We start from the raw sequence: 20,301 nt of genomic DNA, 5'->3' as shown, positions 1-20,301 counted from the left end.
CTCCCTCATTCAGGAAAGCATTTTAACTCTGAGTCAAGATATTTTGAGTTGAAACCCCACTCTACAGACTTGTTTGTTGAATTTCGACTGACAGTGAAATCCAATAGAGTGCAGCATTGTAGAGGTGCCTTCCTTCAGGCGAGACTTCGAACATCTCATGTTGACCCAAAAAGTGCTATTTAAAGAAGAACAGTGAAGTTCTCGCAGGGTCTGGTCAATATTTCTTTCACAGCTCAAACTGAAAATAAAACATTTATCTCATTGCTACTTACGGGCACTTGGGGCTGTGCAAATTTTATTCTGCAGTATTTCACTGGCTATCGAATCGAGAATAAAAAGGTCGTGGTGGGGGGTGGTTCGCAAGAATGTAATTTATTCTGTCTGCCTAATTTGATGGGAAGGCACCGTGCGATAATGATTGGAAAGTGACTCGTTCAGTTTACGGAAAGAAATGGAAAAACTTTTTTTAATCATAAATCTGGGAAGCTCTAACATCTAACTAGCCTTTACACCACTCGACCTGTTCTACTCCCTCCTGTGCTCTGTGTGGTGCTGTGCGTTACTTTTCATAAAAAAAAGAAAAAAAATCAACTTTCGTTTGGATGTGTCTTTCGCCCTCCCTTCTTTGCTTGCACCAGACTCTGCGCAGTGCATTACGTGACTGTGTTTCTGACCCTGTATTAGAACCTGTACTAAATAGGCGAGAGAAAGAGATGCAAGCTCCGTGACACCGGTGCAATGCAGGTAAGTCCATGCACCATTCCCGCAAAATATGATGCATAAAAATCATCTTCACCTCACTGCAGAGATGTCACCCCCTCCCCCCCCCAAGCGCTACGCTTCACGTACCAATTAATACAATCCGAGTAATAATTGTATTGATTAATTACGCTAACAGCAATTTTTGCTTATAATTGCAGTATTTTCATGGTGTCTGTTTCGCAAGGAATTTTAAGTAAGTTGTGCTCGAATTCGATCTGAAAATGACATGCACTCAAATTGTTCTGAATATTTAGATTGCGGGTTCCAGAAATGCTAGACTGTGTTTGTGGCTGTTATCGTATCAGGGTTGCCACCGTCTAAAAACCCAATCGAGAAGCATTAATCAGTCGAAATAAAATGTTAAAATTCAAACGTCGGAAATATTGATATATCTTGACAGTTTTACAGTCGTTTGTTGCAATCTACAGTCCGGCTGCAAGTAGGGGAAGCTGCAGACTGGAGTTATAATTCACTGGGTATTTCACTATGCAATGTAGAAATACATTTTAATTGAATATTGTTAATGGTTCTTTCATTTTGCACACTGCCTGTATGAACTGTGAGGACAGCTTTGTTTAGCACTGTTCCTGTAGTAATCTACATGTTCGGAAAAGGAGAACTGCTACAATGAATGGAGTATTATTCAAATGCATAGCATCTAACTCCACCTATCTGCTCAAAAGCTTTCAGTTTTAAATTTTTTTTTGTGCTGTTAAGCGAAATGCCATTACTGAATATATGCGAGACGTGACGTATTTACAATAGACAGGGTTTACTGAGCTTGCGCACAGCCTGCAATGTTTTCTGGTTGTTGTAGTCCCAGGGCTCTGGTTCATTCTATTAAAGGGGCTGAACTTTCTGACGAACCGTCGGCAAAAATGTTGGTTCTTTTTTGAAAAAAGTTGTGATATTACACATCTTCCAATCATAAAGAAAACATTCTGAGGAAGGGCCACAGGATCCAAAATGTTGACTGATTTCTCTCTACAGATGCTGCCACACCTGCTGAGATTTTCTAACAATTCCAGTTTTTTTTTCGATCATTAATTATACTTTATTGTGCATGTTTTCATTAGTTCCAGTTATGGTATTTAACAATTAATTTCTGTTTTTCTCTAAACAAATAAAATGATTTTGCATTTAGATTAGATTAGATTATTTACAGTGTGGAAACAGGCCCTTCGGCCCAACAAGTCCACACCGCCCCGCCGAAGCGCAACCCACCCATACCCCTACATTTACCCCTTACCTAACACTGTGGGCAATTTAGCATGGCCAATTCACCTGACCTGCACATCTTTGGAGTGTGGGAGGAAACCGGAGCACCCGGAGGAAACCCACGCAGACACTGGGAGAACGTACAAACTCCACACAGTCAGTCGCCTGAGGCGGGAATTGAACCCGGGTCTCTGGCACTGCGAGGCAGCAGTGCTAACCACTGTGCCACCGTGCTGCCCACAATTTATATAGCAGCCTTTTAGACATTCAGTCACAGAATATGGGCGCTGCTGCTTTGGCCAGAATTTATTGCCCACAGTGTCATTATCGTTGAGAAAGTAGTAGTAAGCTACTTTCTTGAACTGTTGCAGTCCATGGTTGGGATGGAGAGGGAGGCCTATAGTTGGAAAGGAATTCCAGATTTTGACAGGCAATATTGAAGGAATGGCATCATAGTTCCAAGTCAGGATGCTGTGTGGCTTGGAAGGACACTTGCAGGTGGTAGTGTTCCCATGCATCTACTGCCCTTGCTGTCCTGGAGGAGGAGGGATTTTGGTTGGGGGAGGTCAGTTAGCTCAGTTGGCCGGATGATGGCTGGAAAATGCAGAATAATGCCAACAACTTGGGTTCAATTTTCACATGGCTGAGTTTAGCATAAAGGACTTTTCCTGTCAATCTCTCCTCTCACCTGATGTATGAGGTTAAACTACCACTAGTCATCTCTCATTAATAAGACAGCAGTCATATGGTCTACTTAAGAGAACTTTAGAGATTGTATGGCTGGAAAATTTGTCAGAATGACCTTTTCAAAAAAAAAGTAACTCATGCCTGTTGTAGATGATACACTCTGCTGCTGCTACTAGTGTCAATGAATCAGGAAATGAATGTTGAAGTTGGTGGATGGGATGTTGATCAAGCAGGGCTGCTTTATTCTGGATGGGGTAGAGTTTCTTGAGTGTAGTTGGTATTGCAATTGTTCTAGCAAGTGGAGAGTATGCCATCACACTCTTGACTAGTCTTTTTTAGATAGTGGACAGGCACTGGGGAGACAGGAGGTGAGTTCTTTCCATGAAGATTCTAGCTTCTGATTTGCTGTTTTAGCCACACTATTTATATGGCTGGTGCAGTTAAGTTTGTAGTAGTGGTAATCCTAGAAATTTATGAAAGTTTCAGTAATGGCGATGCCATTGAGTGTCAAGAGTTTGATTCTCTCTTATTGGAACTATTGCCAAGCACTTCTGTGAGTCTCAATGATCAGGTTTTGGCAAAGCAAGTGCTGTGTGATAGCATTTTTGATGGTCTCTTCCATCAGTTGCTATTGATTGAAAGCAAACTTCAAGGTGGTAATTGTCTGTGTTGGATTTGTCTTTATTTTTTGGAGACAAGACACATCTGGACAATGTTTCCTATTACAGGGTAGGTGCCAGCCCTGTGGCTGTGCTGCAACAGTTTTACTAGAAGTGCACCTTATTCTTGGGCTCCCAAAAACAGTAAACTAACAATGACCAGATGATCTAGTTTAATGATCTTGGGGGATAAACAGTGATTGTGACACTGGGAATAGCTTCCGCATTCTTGTAAGGCAGTTTCTAATATTGACCCAACATTTTTTTTAATCAGTGACAAGGCACCAAATTAGTATATAGAAAGGTCCCAGAAACCTAAAATTAATGGATGACCAAATATTCTGTTTTCTTATGATATTTGTTGAGGGAACAATACTGGCTGGGATAATTAATTTTCATGGCATCTTTTGTGTACATTTGAAGAGTAAAATGTGATCTCAATTTAAATTTCAGTACTGTGCTGGAGTCTTAGTCCAGATAATGAGCTCAAAGTTTCTGGAATGGTACTATTGAATGCAAAATCTTCTAATCCAGAGGCTACTGATTACACAGCTTATACAGTAAAAATGTCAGGTGACAAGTTGAAGAAATTCACTCACGTTGTTGTTATGCTCCGAAAACCATATGGTGAAGGATAGGCTGAATAAAGGTTAAATCCAATACTTATATTTGTTTATGTTAAAAGCACTTCTTAATTTGATACACATCCTTTTACTCTGTTATTTAATATAAATTAAGAAGAACTGCAGATGCTGGAGATGATGAAGGGTTTATGCCTAAAATATCGACTCTCCTGCCCTTCGGATGCTACCTGACCTGCTGTGCTTTTCCAGCGCCACCCTTTTAACCCTTAATATAAATGAAATCAAGTTGAAGAGTAATAAACCCTTACAGGGTTGCTGTAATGAAATTCAAACATCCAAATTAAAGTTAAATTTAGATGTTGATATGGGTTTAGTTAATGCACTCAGCCCCTGAGGACATGATCCTTTGTAATTTAAAAAAAAAATTAAACCTATTTTTCTAATCAATCTTTTCAGAGATGTTGTTACCTACTTCTGGAGCAGGTGGGAACTGAACTAGGGCCTGCCCGTCCATTGGTAGGGACATTACCATTGTACCACTAGAGGGTTTGTCCCTTTGTACTCAATTGAAATTCCAATTAATGCTTGCCACCTGCATACAATTGAACACAATCAATCTAAAATTAATAGTGAGATCATATTTTCATAATATCACACTTATGACAATAACAACACCTTGAAGTACATTTTAAAATTTGTTCACATTAATGTGGGTGATGTTGGCTGAGCACCTTTCACTCTGACCTCAAATTCTTCTGGACCATCTTAGATACCTCTCTCCCTTTTCTGGACCTCTCCATGTCCATATCCGGCAACTGACTAACCACGGAAATCTACTACAAGCCCACTGACTCCCACAGCTAACTAGACTCTACCTTCTCCTGCCCTTCCTCCTATAAAAACACCATCCTTTGTTCCCAATTCCTCTGCCTGCACCCTATCTGTTCCCAGGATGAGCAGTTCCACCTTAGAAATTCCCAGAAGGCGTCCTCCTTCCAAGATTGCAATTCCCTTCCCACGTAGTCGGTGATGCCCTCCAGCGTATCTTTCCCTTCCCGACTCCCCCGTCAGGTGCACCCCACCCCCCACCAGCCCAGACCCCATTCCCGGCACTTTCCCCTGCCACCGCTGGAAGTGCAAAACCTGCACCCACATCACTCCCTTCACCTCTGTCCAAAGCCCTAAAGAATCGTTCCACATCCAACAGAAATTGTACCTCCACCAATGTCATCTACTGTATCCGTTACACTCGATGTTGTCTCCTCTACATCAGGGAGAATTGACGCCTATTTACGGACTGTTTCAGAGGACATCTCTGGGACACCCGCAACAACTAACTCCATCACCTCGTGGCTGAAAACTACTTCTCTTCCTCCCGCTCCATCAAGGATATGCTGGTCCTGGGCCTTCTCCATTGCCAAACTGTTACCACCCAACGTCTTGCGGAAGAATGCCTCATATTCTGCTTTGGGACCCTGCAACCACATGGGATCAATGTCGATTTCAACAGTTTCCTCATTTCCCATCCCGCCACATTATTCCCAATCCCATGCCACCAACTCGGCACTACCCTCCTGTTCAACACCTTTCTCATCTATCTGCTGCACCTTCCTTTCCAACATATCACCTTCTCCTTCACCTTTATCTACCTGTTGCTTTCTCAACTACCTTGCCACCCCAACCCCACCCCCTCCCATTTATCTCTCAGCCCCCGGCCCACAAGCCTCATTCCTGATGAAGGGCTTATACCCGAAGTGTCGATTCTCCTGCTCCTCGGATACTGCCTCACCTGTTGTGCTTTTCCAGCACCACACTCTCGACTCTGATCTCCAGCATCTGCAGTCCTCACTTTCTCCTGAGCACCCTAATTGTCCAGAGGGTTGTTAGGAGTTAACCACATTGATGTGGGTCTGGAGTCAAGTGTAGGCCATGCCAAGTAAGGGCAGAGTGGCACAGTGGTTAGCACTGCTGCCTCACAGGATCAGGGTCCCAGGTTTGATTCCAGCCTTGCGCGAATGTCTGTGTGGAGTTTGCACATTCTCCCCGTGTCTGCGTGGGTTTCCTCCGGGTGCTCTGGTTTCCTCCCTTAGTCCAAAGATGTGCAGGTCAGGTGAATTGACCATGTTGAATTGCCCATAGTGTTAGGTGCATTAGTTAGAGGAAAATGGGTTTGGGTGGGTTACACTTTGGAGGGTCAATGTGGACTTGTTGGGCCGAAGGGGCTGTTTTCACACTGTAGAGAATCTAACCTAATCATTAAGTGTTTTCCTGATATTTGACAGTGATTTTGTGGAATGTCAATTCCAGGTTTTTCATTGAATTCAAATTCCTCATTGGCTATGATGAAAATTCAAACCATGTTTCCAGAACATTAACTGGATCTCTTGGAGTAATTGTCTACCTGTTATACCATAAGGCAATGCCATCCCAACATAATTGCTTTTGTATCAGTGCACAATAGCCTGCATCCTGACTAGGGGTTTAATTGGTGTTAATTATTATTGAAATATTATTTGTAAGCTTCACACTATCTGGAAGGAGCGATCACATCCAGGGTGAGATACAATTAGATTACTTTACAGTATGGAAACAGGCCCTTCGGCCCAACAAGTCCACACCGACCCGCCGAAGCGCAACACACCCATAACCCTACATTTACCCCTTACCTAACACTACGGACAATTTAGCATGGCCAATTCACCTGACCTGCACATCTTTGGACTGTGGGAGGAAACCGGAGCATCCAGAGGAAACCCACGCAGACATGGGGAGAATGTGCAAACTCCACACAGTCAGTCACCTGAGGCGGGAATTGAACCCGGGTCTCTGGCGCTGTGAGGCAGCAGTGCTAACCACTGTGCCACCATGCCACCCACAATCCATGTGAGTGTACAGTTTGGGCAATTTGTTAGAAGACAAACAAGAGGCTGGAAGAACACAGCAATCTGGGTAGCATCAGGAGTTGGAAAAGTCAACATTTTGGGTATAACGCTTCTTATGGACTCCACCTCCTGATGCTGCCTGGCTTGCCGTGTTCTTCCAGCCTTCAGCTTGTCTACTTTGATTTCGGGGATCTGCAGTTTTTTTGTCTCTAACTGGGGAATTTGGTGGCAAAGTTGCAAGTTGGTGCAGAGGGCAAGTTATGCATTTTTGGCTTATAGTTTCGATGTTTTTTTTAACAGGATAAAGGCAAGGATCGGGGCCCAAAAAAACAGTGACATCACAGATAAGCCATAAGTTCATTAGTTAGTGATAGCTATTACTTTGACTAGGTTACTTTCAGATTGAAGGTAAAAAGGGGACATATTTACAGGCTATAAATGAAATGACCAGTACATATATTTTTAAAAATCAAATTACTTAGTTCTTAGTTTAAAAAAACTGATTAACTCCTTTGAATTCAGTCAGCTGTTATGGACAGGGAATAAGGAACTTACAAATGGATATAAATAAGTTAGAAGAATGGGCCAAAATGTGGCAGATGGAGCTTAACTTGGATAAGTGTGAGTCATGCATTTTGGTCAGAAAAATGGGAAGGCGACTTATTCTCTAAATGCGGAAGAGACTTTAGAGTGCTCCCATGCAGAGGGATCTGGGTGTCCTCGTTCATGAGTCACAGAAAACTAGCACGCAGGTACAGTAGATAACAAAGTGAAAGGAATGTTAGCTTTTATAGCTAAAGGAATGGAATATAAAGGTAAGGAAATATTGTTGAAACTAGACAAGGAATTGGTGAGACTGCACTGGAGTATTGTGCACAGTTTTGGTCCCCTTATTTGAGGAAAAGTGTAGTGTTTTTGGAGGTAGTTCAGAGGAGGTTCACAAGTCTGATCCAAGAGATGAGGGGTTTGTCAAATTAAGAGAGATTGAGTGGTTTAGGCCTATACTCTGGAATTTAAAAGAATGAGGGAAGATCAAATTGAGGTATTCAAGATGATAAAATGTATGGATAAAATAGACATGGAGTGGATGCTTCCTCTTGTGAGGCATTCTAGGATGAGAGTTCATAGTCTTAGGATAAGGGATAGGAAATGTAAAACAGAGTTGCAGAGAACTACTTCTCCCAGAGGGTTGTGAATCTGTGGACTTCGCTAGCCCAATGTGCGGTGGATGCTAAGAAAGTGAGTAAATTTAAGGAGGAATTCGACAGATTTTTAATAGGTAATGAGTTGAAGGGTTATGGAAAGAAGGCAGGAAACGGGGGGTGTGGAGCATAACAGCCATGATCAAATGGCAGGACAGACTCGATGGACCAAATGGCCTAATTCTGCTCCTATACCTTATGAAGGAGGGTGTGACTGTGAGTGAAGCAGGAAGAAGCATCCAGGAGGTTGTGCTGAAGTAGTCCTGACAAGCCACTGAGCTTGTCTAACGGATTTGAAATTACCTTAAAGGACTGTAGAGAGGATGAGGAAATGGACCAAAGCACTGTGGTACAGGAAGGCATTGAAGAGGTGGGAGAAAAGAAAGCTTAGTTGTAATCGGGGATGGTATAGCCTGGGGAATAGACACTGTTCTCCGTGGCCAGGATCAAGAGTCCAGAAGGCTGTGTTGCCTGCCCAGGTTTAGGATATCTCATCTGGACTGCAGAGGAAACTGGAGTTGGGAGGGAAAGATTCAGTTGTCATGGTCCATGTAGGTACCAACACTATAGGTAGAAAGAAGAAAGAGGTTCTGCTGAGGGAATATGAGCAGTCAGGTGCTAAATTAAAAAGTAGAATCCAAAAGGTAATATTCTCCAGATTACCACCTGAACCATGAGCAAGTTAGCACAGGGACAACAAGATTAAAGAGGTAAATGTGACTTAAAGATTGGTGCAGGAGAAGTGGGTACAAATGTATGGGTCATGGCCAAAAGTACTGGGGAGGGAGGGAGTTTATCTGATGGGACAGGCTTCATCTGATTCATGCTAGGATCACGAGTCCTGGTGAAGCACATAACTATTGGGGAGAGGCTGAAAAGGCTGGGGCATTTTTCTCTGGACCACTGGAGGCTGAAGGATGACCTTCTAGAAGTTTATAAAGTCACAAGGACAATGGATAGGGTAAGTAGTCAAAGTTTTTTCCCCAGAGTAGGGTTGTCCAAAACGAGAGGGCATAGGATTATGGTGAGAAGGGACAGATTTAAAAAGAACCTAAGGGGCAACTTTTTCATGCAGAGGGTTGTGAGTGTATGGAATGAGCTGCCAGAAGATATGGTGGAAACTGGTACAGTTACAACATTTAAAAGATATCTGGTTGTGTATATGAATAGCAAGTGTTTAGAGGGATATGGGCCAAATGCTGGCAAATGAGACTAGATTAGATATGATATCTGATCGGCGTGGACAGATTGGACAAAAAGGTCTGTTTCCGTGCTGCACATCTCTGTGAATTAATGACTCTATGGTTGTGTATAGGGCTGTAAAGTAAACAATAGGGTGTGGCGGGGAGGGAGGTTCAGGGGTCAGTAAGTTTCATGGAAAATGTTAAATTGTGGGGTGGCTCAGCAGAAGTTACTGATGTTTCCAGAACAAGTAAAAAGACAGAGTATGGAAAGGGTCAGGAATCTTAACTTCAGGCAGAGCAGATAAGGGGACAACTATAATAGGGGGGACAGTCAATGCAGGACTGAGGAGGGTCTTGTACTTAAATGCACACAATATATAAAACAAGGTAAACAAGCTTTTAGTGCAAATTGAAATTAGTAGATACGATGTTGTGGCTACCACAGGCATCACAGAGATATGGGCTGCAAGAAGATCAAGCCTAGAAACTAAATATCCAAGGATACATTTTCTATCGAAAGGATGGGCAGAGGGGCGGGGTTGCCCTTTTTAGTAAGAAATGAAATTAAATCGATAGCAAGTGATATAGAGTTGGAAGGGGTAGAATCTATGTTCGTAGATTTGAGGAACCACAAAAGAAGAGATGCTGGGAGTTGTATACAGGGCACCCTGCAGTAGTCAGGATGTGGGAAAGAACATAAATCAGGAGATAGAAAAGGCATGTAAGAAGGGCACTTACAATATTCATAGAAGACTTTAATATGCGGGTGGACTGGGAAAAGCAGGTTGGTAACAGATCTTAAGTAAAAGATTAGATTACTTACAATGTGGAAACAGGCCCTTCGGCCCAACAAGTCCACACCGACCCGCCGAAGCACAACCCACCCAGACCCATTCCCCGACATGTAACACTACAGGTAATTTAGCATGGCCAATTCACCTAACCTGCACATTTTTGGACTGGGGGAGGAAACCGGGGCACCCAGAGGAAACCCACGCAGACACGGAGGCGGGAATCGAACCCGGGTCTCTGGCGCTGTGAAGCAGCAGTGCTAACCACTGTGCCACTGTGCTGTGGAATGTCTACCAGACGGTTAATTTTGGAGCAGCTTGTGGTAGAACCCAGTAGGGAGCAGGCAATTCTGGATTTAGTGACATGTAATGAAGCAGTTCTGATTAGGGAGCTTATGGTGACAGAACCTCTAGGGGCAGTGACCATAACATGATCGAATTTACCCTGCAGTTTGAAAGGGAGAAGCTGGAATCAAGATGTAACAGTACTACAATTGAGAAAAATTGACTACAAAGGCATGAGGGAGGAGCAGGCCAGAGTTAATTAGAAGGGGAGTGTAGCAAGGAAGACAGAGGAGCCGCAATGACAGGGATTTCTGGGGGTAATTCGGGAGGCATGTAGAAATTTATCCCAGTGAAGAGGAAACCTATTAAGGGGAGGTGACCCATGGCTGAGAAGAGAAATCAGGGATAGCATAAAAGCAAACAAAAAAGCCAGGGGTTTGGGAAGCCTTTAAAAACCAGTGGAGGATAATTATAAAAGCAATAATTGAGAGAAGATGAAATATGAGAATAAGCTACCAAATAAAAAAAGCTTCTTTTATATTAGCTTTTTTTAAATATCCAAAAGGTAAGGGAGTAATAAAATGGACATTGTTCCCCATTATTAATTCTCTAGCCTCCTTTTCCAATAGTCTAAAGAAATGGCAGAGGAACTGAGGTACTTTACATCAGTTTTCACAGTAGAAGACACCGGCAGCTTAGCAGAAGTTCAGAAGAGTCAGGGGGCAGAGGTGAGTGCAGTGGGCAACACCAAGGCGAAGGTGCTTGGGCAACTGAAAGGTCTGAAGGTAGATAAGTCGCCTGGACCAAATGTCCAGACCAGAGGTCTGAAGGAGATGGCTGAGGAGATTACAAAGGTATTGGTGTCAATATTTCAAGTGTCAGAGAGGGTCCCAGAGGACGGGAAAATGCTTAACGTAACACCCCAGTTTAAGAAAGGAGGGAGGCAAAAATTAGGAAATTATAGGCTGGTTTGCCAGACCTCAGTCATTGGTAAAGATTTATTCCATTACTAAGAATGAGATTGTGCCGTACTTGGAAGTGCTTGGTAGAATAGGGTTGAGTCAGCATGGCTTTGTCAAGGGGCAGTCATGTCTGACAAATCTGCCAGAACTCTTAGAGGAGGTAATGAACAGGTTAAGCAAAGGAGAGCCCATGGCTATGGTCTGTTTCAAGTTCGAGAAGACTTTTAACAAGGTGCCACACTAGAGGCTGCGAAATAAGATGAGAGCTCATGATGTTAGTGGCAAGATACTGGCCTGGATAGAGGATTGGATGAATTGCAGAAGGTAGAGAGTGGGGATAAAGGTATCTTTTTCAGGATTTCAGCCAGTGACTAGTGGAGTTCTGCAGAAGTCAGTGTTGAGACCACAGCTATTCAGATTAGTCGTTTACAATCTGAACGAAGGGGCTAGGGCATTATTACTAAGTTTGCAGATAACATAAATAGGACAAGTCATACTGAGGAATCAGGGAGACTGCAGAAGGACTTGGACAGACCGGCAGAGTGGGTAAAGAAGTGGCAGATGAAATACAATGTGGGAAAGTTATGCACTTTGGTCGGAAGAGTAGAGACTGAGAGTATTTTCTAATTGAGGAAATGCTTTGGAAATCTGAAACACAAAATGAGTTAGGAATCCTAGTTCAGGATCCTCTTAAGGTTAACATGCAGGCTCAGTTCGTGGTTTGGAAGGCAAATGCAATGTTAGCCTTCATTTCGAGGGTGCTAGAATACATGAGCAGAGATGTACTGGTGAGGCTCTATAAAGTTGTGGTCAGGCTGCATTTGGAATATTATGAGCAGCTTTGGCCCTGTATCTAAGGAAGGATGTGCTGGCATTGTCATTGGTTTGTATTTGATGGCGTTTGGAAGGAGGAGGAGGGATGTGATTGAAACGTGCAGAATACTGAGAGGCCTGGTTGGAGTGCTCATGGAGAAGATGTTTCTGCTAGTAGGAGAGATGAAGGCCTGAGGGCATAGGTTCAGAATGAAGTGATGATCCTTTAGAACTGAGATGAGAATTTTTTTCAGCCAGAGGTTGGTGATTCTAGAACTCTTTGCTGCAGAAGGCTGTAACGGCTAAGTCGAGTGCATTTAAGAGAGTAGTTGACAGGTTCTTGATTTTTTAAGAGGATCAAGCATTTTGGGGAGAATGCAGGATAATGGTGTTGATAAATATATCAGCAAGATGAAATGGCAGAGCAGAACCAATGGGTGGAATAGCCTAAGTATGCCTCTGTAGATTATGGTCTTCTGGAGATATCCTGAGGTTGTATAAGGGCCTTTTTCAAAACCAACCTGTTTATGTCTGTGGCTGATAGTTGAGACACAGGAGAGATGTTGTAGTCTGGATAGGGTGCGTGGATTAAACAGTAATGATTAAACAAGCTATAGTAAAATAATAGCAAATCTAAGGCACTACTTCAGATAAGATCATGGCGATGGAGTAATCATGGAATTAATTTAAAACTAACATGATTATGGTAATGTTTGAACTTTAAAAGCAAGTTAGATTTCCCCAGCGTTCTCATCAATATTTAACTCTGGGTGAATATGGAAAAACACATAATTTATGTCATTAATGCACTACTATTTGTCCAGTATAAATGCAGTTATTTTGTATTAATGGCACGAGCCAAATGCCTCTTGCATTGGTCATGGTCAGTCACAAAGAAAAGAGAGTCACAAGCTTTGAGTAAGCTTCAGAAACTTTGACAGAGCCACCTAGCTTCTTGAGGCTCTAAATACATTGTGACAATTGGGATGATAAAATTGGTAGAGAAATGTTGACATTTGTGTTGCTGTGATTTACAGTAGTAGGAAAAATCTTCTCATTTACACTGAGGAGTTTGACTGTAAATTGTCTCAGTTAATATAGAACCTTTCTCTCTGTAACCACCTTTTTTATTGTGGGGACATGTAATACAAAACTTGTACATAAGGCCCCACAAATAAAAGTGATAAATTACCAAATAATATTTTTTAAAAATCACTGGTTAATCAATGGATTTTATCTTGGACAACTGCAAATGTTGACACTAGAGCATGACCAGAAAGTATGACATTGGAAGGCAAAGCTTCTACAGAGCAAATTCTTGTTGGATTTTTTTTTATAATATGCAGATATGCAAAGTGACTATTGAATAATGCACCAAATTAAGTGTCAAAAAATAAATAAAAACTTGGAAGCGCATATTCCCAGGTTTACCCAACAATAAGATTCTATACCTGAGATTCAGTGTAACCACTTCAAAAATGATGGCTTTGGTGGTAGATCAATGAAATTTGGTACAACCTGCGCTACCATTCTTTGTGTTGCCAGTTGTTTACTTAATGCTTACAGCTTTCCTTGGGATTGTATTGTTGATTGGCAGCTTGCCAGTTGAGAGCAATCCAAGGGTCATTTTTGCTCCGGTTGACATTCTAAGTTGTGAGTGTACTAAAGCACAATGCTATTTAGTTACCGGCAGTGTGTATAGATTTTTTCTCAAGCTGAGCATGAATGGGAAAAACTGAGTTTTACATCACTGATGTATCAGTATATATTGCATTTGAGATTCTCGGTGAGCTAAATTCCCAATCTCAGTGGGATTGATGTGGAGGTGGTGAAAGCATATTGGAAAGAAGTACAATCAAAATCAGGCATCTTAGTGTTAGGTTTCACAGTTGAATGGTTTGTTCATAGAGGGAGTGGTGCCTGCAAGTAATAAGACACAATATGGGAGAAAGTGGAAAGAAAAATAATCTTAACTTTGCACAATTAGATAGCAAAATCCAATATTGAGAACATCAACGAAGCACTTTTTTTCAATGTTAATTAGTTTGCTGTCAAATCTTTAGGAAATCAAGTCCAAACCTGTTTGTGGGATTAAATTAGATATGATCACTATAAATCTGCAAATATTAGCTGAAGGGGCATTTTGCTTAACTCTTGAATGTTGGGATGTTTATGTAAAAATAATAATTTTGCTAAGGGATCCTGTGTACAATTTTGGTATTGCATGTTCCCACAATAAAAAGGTGGCTACAAGGAGAAAAGTTCTCTATTAACTGAGACATTTTACAGTCATAAAGTCCTCAGTACAAATGAAAAATGTTTTCCTACTACTGGACACGCGCCAAATCTAAGTACGAAAGCATGGTCACGTTTGACAGCAAAAACATCATAATGCATAAGAACACAAAAGCACAACAACTAAGAGCAGGAGTAGACCAGGTAGCCCATTGAGCCTGTTCTGCTTTTAGTGTTGATCTTGAGCTTTGATTTCACCTTCTTGACTGCCCCACGTATCCCCCTAATTTTGTGAGAGACCAGACATTTGTCTATCCTAGCCTTGAATGCATTCAACAAAGCAGCATCCACAACCCTCTGTGGGAGAGAATTCCATAGATTCACAACTGTTTAAGTGCAATAATTTCTCCTCATCTCAGTTCTAAGTGATTGACTCATTATCCTTAGACTGTACCCCCATGTTTTAGACTCTCTGACCAGTAGAAATAAGCTCGGTGTGTACCTTATCAAGTCCTTCAGAATTATCTATGTTTCAATGAGATTGCCTCTCATTCTTTAAAACTCCTGAGAAGCGAGTACAGTCAATTTGAACATACATTTTTTATTTCAAAAATAGACTTTATTCATAAAAATATTTAAAGATTCTGTACAGTCTTCACATATTGAGAACAAACAATATGGAACTTGATTCTCTCGACATTTCCTTGAATCCCAAGGCATTTCTTTCTTATGCAAGATACTATTTACATATGTTTGAGGCAAGAGAAGGATTCAATAACTGAAGTCACTATGAACAAACTTTTTTTTTACATTTCAAAAATATACTTTATTCATAAAAAATATTTTTGTATACATAGTTACAAATGCAGCTTGGTTTGTAAAGTAGCATATCAAGGAAACAAACATTTGACTCTATCTAAACAAACCAAAAACATCTCTTCCACATACAAGATTATGTTTACATACATGAGTCACTAGGAGTGTCCAATAACTGAGTGGAGCTCCACTGAACTTCAGCCGGAAAACCTCAGGCTATAGTCTTTCCCCACTGCACCTTGGTAGCAGCTGCCCCAAGCTTTAGTGCATCCCTCAGTACTGAGGTTCAACTAACTTTGGTATTTTGAAGGATGGGACTGGCCTCCTTGACGTGGAAGTAATTGGACCATTCCATATCACCTGTCCATTGTGGAGAAATTTGCAAAGTAAAACACTTTGATCACAAGTCCATCAGAGAGTAGTCAGCTTCCTTGAGACCCTGTGAGTAAAGGAGAGAATAGTTCCTCTCACGTGGTTCACTGAACAGACTGCCAAAGTAATTTGGCAGAATGCCTCACCACCAGAACTTTGCAACAAGCACCAAAACATCGCTTGGCTGGTGGTAAGAAGGGCACTACTCGTGAGATCCTTCATGTATACCTGGTCAGTCTGAACCACCATTTTCTGCCCTCGAAGCAGCTTTGGGGGGGGGGGGGGGGCTAGAGACTGTCGCACATCTTCTTCTGGAATGTGCCTTTGCAAAGGTCAGTGTGAACACAACTGCAACAGAGTGAGATAAAAAACTGAGTGGGTTATTGACTATGCTGTTGGAAATTTGGTGCAAAGGGGGACAATGACACTTTAAAATAACATTAACTGCAAATGATAAACTGTCCAGTGTAAGAAGTAAATGGGAGATGTTAAAGCCTGTGGATCAAGAGGCCTACCTTCAGTGGAGTTATGTCACAAACTATAGTGAGTGCAGGAAAAGCAGCTGATTGGTAGGATCAGTGAATATTTTTAGACATAGAGTGGTACAGCATAGAAGTGGACCCTTTGGTCCAACTCGTCCATGCTGACCAGGTATCTTAAATTAATCTAATTCTACTTGCCGACATTTGACCCATATCCATCTAAATTGTTCCTATTCATATACCGATCCAGATGTCTTTCAACTGTTGGCATTTTACCAACCTCTACCACTTCCTCTGGCAGCTCATTTCATATATGCACCACCCTCTGTGTTAAAAAGTTTCCCTTAGGTCCTTTTCCTCTCTCACCTTAAACCTATGCCCTCTAGTTTTAGACTCCCCGCGCTAGGGAAAAGACTTTGCCTTTCACCCTATCTATGGATGTAGGTTTGCTCGCTGAGCTGAGAGGCTCATTTTCAGACATTTCATCACCATACTAGGTAACATCTTCAGTGTGCCTCCGGACGAAGCACTGCTGCTGCATTTATATGTTTGGATTTCCTTGGGTTGGTGATGTCATTTCCAAAGGTGATGTCATTTCCAACGGTGATGTCATTTCCTGTTCTTTTTCTCTGAGGGTGGTAAATGGGGTCCAGGTCAATGCGTTTGTTGATAGAGTTCTGGTTGGAATACTATGTTTCTAGGATTTCTCATGCGTGCCTCCATTTGGCTTGTCCTAGCATAGATGTGTTGTCCCAGTCAAAGTGGTGTCCTTCCTTATCTGTATGTAAGGATACTGGTGAGAGAGAGTCATGTTGTTTTGTGGTTAGTTGAAGTTCATGTATCCTGGTGGCTAGTTTTCTGCCTGTTTGTCCAATATAGTGTTTGTTACAGTTCATGCAAACTATCGTCAGGAGGCTCACTGAAGATGTTAACTAGTATGGTGACGAAATGTCTGGAAATGAACCTTCCAGCTCAGTGAGCAAACCTACATCCAGAACCTCAACCTGAGCTACAAATATTCTCAAAACTTGCTCACCCTATCTATGCCCCGCATGACATTAAAAACCTCTATAAGGCCACTTCTCACCCTCTGACACTCCAGGGAAATTAGCAGAAGTCTATTCAGCCTCTCCCCACAGCTCAAACTCTCTGACCCTGGCAACATCCTTGTAAATCTTCTCTGAACCCTTCCAAGTTTCACAACAGGTCTTTTAAATAAAACTAAGGACTTTAGTTGGTGTTTAAGTCTCCAATATGTTTCCTCCTTTTTTCTAAAAAAAATGCTTAAATATTAGATTCATACTGGTGACTCTTTTTCTTTTATTATTCTTTTCCCATCTAAAATTCCATCCCATATTTTGGTCTCTTCATTGAAGTAAAATGTTGAGGCCCAAGCACTGATCCTTCCAGCACATCACTTGTTACATCTTGCTAATGGGAAAATTACCAATTTATAGCTGCTCTCTGCTTTCTGTTAGTTAGCAACTTTTCTGTCCATGCTAATATGTCACCTCCTACTTACATCATGAGATTTGTTTTCTATAATAACTTTTAATGTGGCACTTACCAGATTGTCTTCTACCAGTTCCCCTTTATGTAAAGCACGTTATTTTTTCAAAGAACTCCAATAAATTGGTCAAAAATGTTTGCTTTTTACAAATGTTAGGAATTTGGGTTCCCTTTGAAACTGAGTTATTTTAGTATTCTATATTTAGTATTTCCTGTGTAGCATGAGACTCATTGAACTGTTACAGTCATAAGTAGCCTTCTGCAAAGGTAAACAAATTATTTATCAGGCAACATATTACTCTATTGTGAATGTAATGTTTTGGAATATAAGAAGTCATTGTTCTTGGAAGGAATAAAATCTAACCTTCAAATAGAGGTGGGCACAGGGATAAAGATCATCCTGATATTACGAATGACTGCCCATGGTCATTGGCTCAGAGATTTTAGACAGGTGATTGGGCACAGCATCGGTTGCCAGTGCTAAAATAAGGATATTGAAAAGAATGGGGGAAGAGAGAATGAGAGGATCCAGGGGAATGAGCCACCCAACTTATTACAGATGCTTTGTCTATAGATAAAGAACCTTTTAATTTAATTTTTATTATTTCTGTTCCCTGCAATGATCTTCTTCATTAGCGTGCATTTTTTGTTAAAATCTCTGCCCTTCTCTTGCCATTACCACAGTGCTAAAATATACCAGTGATTGACCATTTCTAAATCTCCCTTCACAAAAGCCCTTGCTCCACTTTACCTACAGCTCTAATTGTACTGTTGGTCACTGGTCTGGAACTGAGGTTTCTTTAAGCTCCAGAGCTTCACCAGAAAGCTTAGCAATACCCATTGCAAAAGTGGGCGATATAAGTTCACCTTCAATGGATAATCATCTAGAATTACTCTAGTTTCCTGATTAAAAGGAACCAGCAGGTATATAGCACTGAGTCTAACAGTCTGAATTCCAGAAACTATTATTTCTGTTACAATACACTGCTCTAAACCTGTAGTTTTTTTTTCAGCTAACCACTTTTGGTGTCTTAAGGTGTTTTCCCGTCTCTAACAGTCTGCTGTCTTGGGGAAAGGTAATTTGCTATAGGTTGAGCCTATCTAGCAATCAATGAAAGAGGATACACTACTGTAGAGTATGTACAAAAGATGCGTTTTTTTAACAGAGGTTTAGGTATTGCAGCAACAATACATATACATTTGGTGAGATATACTTACGAATACATAAGAAAACTGATACAGATACCTCTACTTCCTTGGAAAGCTAGAGTAGATCTCCTTATCTCCTACCACAGACTGAGTGAAATTAGTATAATGGATTGAACATATTAGCTAGTTTTGACAAGATTTGTAGCTCAGGTTGAGGTTCTGGATGTAAGTTTGCTCGCTGAGCTGGAAAGTTCGTTTTCTGACATTTCATCACTATACTAGGTAACATCTTCAGTGAGCCTCCGGTGAAGCACTGGTGGTATGGCCTGCTTTTAATTTATGTGTTTAAGTTTCCTTCGGTTGGTGATGTCATTTCTGGTGGTGATGAAATTTCCAGTTCTTTTCCTCAGGGGAGGGTAAATGGGATCCAATCAGTGTGTTCTGGTTGGAGTGTCATGCTTCTAGGAATTGTCGTGCATGTCTCTGTTTGGCTTGTCCTCGGATGGATGTGTTGTCCCAGTCGAAGTGGTGTCCTTCCTCATCTGTATGTAAAGATAGTAGTGAGAGAGTGTCATGTCTTTGTGAGGAAGGACACCACTTTGACTGGGACAACACATCCATTCTAGGGCAAGCCAAACAGAGACATGTGCAAGAATTCCTAGAAGCATGGCACTCCAACAGGAACGCTATGAACAAACACATTGACTTGGATTCCATTTGCCACCCCCTCAGGAAATGACATCACCATGAGAAATGGCATCACCACAGGGAATGCCATCACCAACCCAAGGAAACGTAAACATGTAAATAAAAAGAGGGTCATACCACCAAAAAGGGACACTGGAGGCACACTGATGATGTTACCTAGTATGGTGACAAAACATCTGAAAATGAACCTTCCAGCTCAGCGAGCAACCTTACATCCAGGATGGAACATATGTTACATGAACATTAACCTTATGTATCAAGAACAACTAACGGTGCAAAAAGATTATCTGCTGTTTCCTAATTTCTTTTGTCTAATACTTTAAAATAATATAAATCATATCTATTCCACAAATTAAGGAACTTGATTGGTTAATTTTTTACTTTTTGTAAATTATAGAAAATCCCACAATGACCAGAAAATCTGTTTTATTGTGTTGGTTGCATTTATGTATACTTAGGAAGAACTGAGAAGAATGCTCCAGCTGTTCTTCAAAACAGTTTAGTAGGAGCTTTTACTGTCACATTAGATGACAGATTTTCGATTCAAAAGACAGCATCTGTAACAGGAGAGCACTTCCTCAGCATTGGTGCACTTATTTAGATTTTGTACTGAAATCCCTGGGGAGATCTCAAGCTCACAATCTTCAAGAGGTGTGACAGCTGCCAGGTGGGTTCCAGTTGACAGGATTCTAATATGAGAAAGGATATGACAAGGTGGAATCCTGAGTGATTTATTTCTTCTCTTCTTGACCCAAGACCTCTCCTGTCACCAACACTGGCCGAGACCACTTAACACTAGTAATAATCGATCATTACCTAGGTTCAGCTTGGACACTAGATCCAGTGCCCATAATTACCTCATGATTCTCAACCCTCAAAACAGTGTGCCCAATAGCCAGAATACTTTCCATGCACAGGATAGTTTGAAAACTGAGAAATAAATGAAAAGCAGAAGATAGATTTTGCATTTTTATAAGTCAAAACTTTTTATTTGTTTGACC

The 20,301-nt window shown here is 41.3% G+C and overlaps 1 protein-coding gene across 2 annotated transcripts in view; it reads left to right on the top strand.

The window, feature by feature from the left end:
- The first annotated feature begins 20 nt into the window (after positions 1–20).
- The window catches only part of phc3 (polyhomeotic homolog 3 (Drosophila)), a 113,787-nt gene continuing 93,506 nt past the window's right edge, over positions 21–20,301 (top strand). The window contains exon 1 of one of the 2 annotated variants that reach the window (XM_043702647.1): positions 21–744. The gene's annotated coding sequence lies outside the window, so the exon portion shown is untranslated. The remainder of the gene's footprint in view (positions 745–20,301) is intronic. The other variant, XM_043702646.1, reaches the window with a different exon arrangement.

The sequence above is a fragment of the Chiloscyllium plagiosum genome, chromosome 13, assembly GCF_004010195.1.
Source record: "Chiloscyllium plagiosum isolate BGI_BamShark_2017 chromosome 13, ASM401019v2, whole genome shotgun sequence".
Taxonomy (NCBI): domain Eukaryota; kingdom Metazoa; phylum Chordata; class Chondrichthyes; order Orectolobiformes; family Hemiscylliidae; genus Chiloscyllium; species Chiloscyllium plagiosum.
The sequence above is the reverse complement of the archived record's forward strand: the minus strand, read 5'-3'. Positions and strand labels throughout refer to the sequence as shown.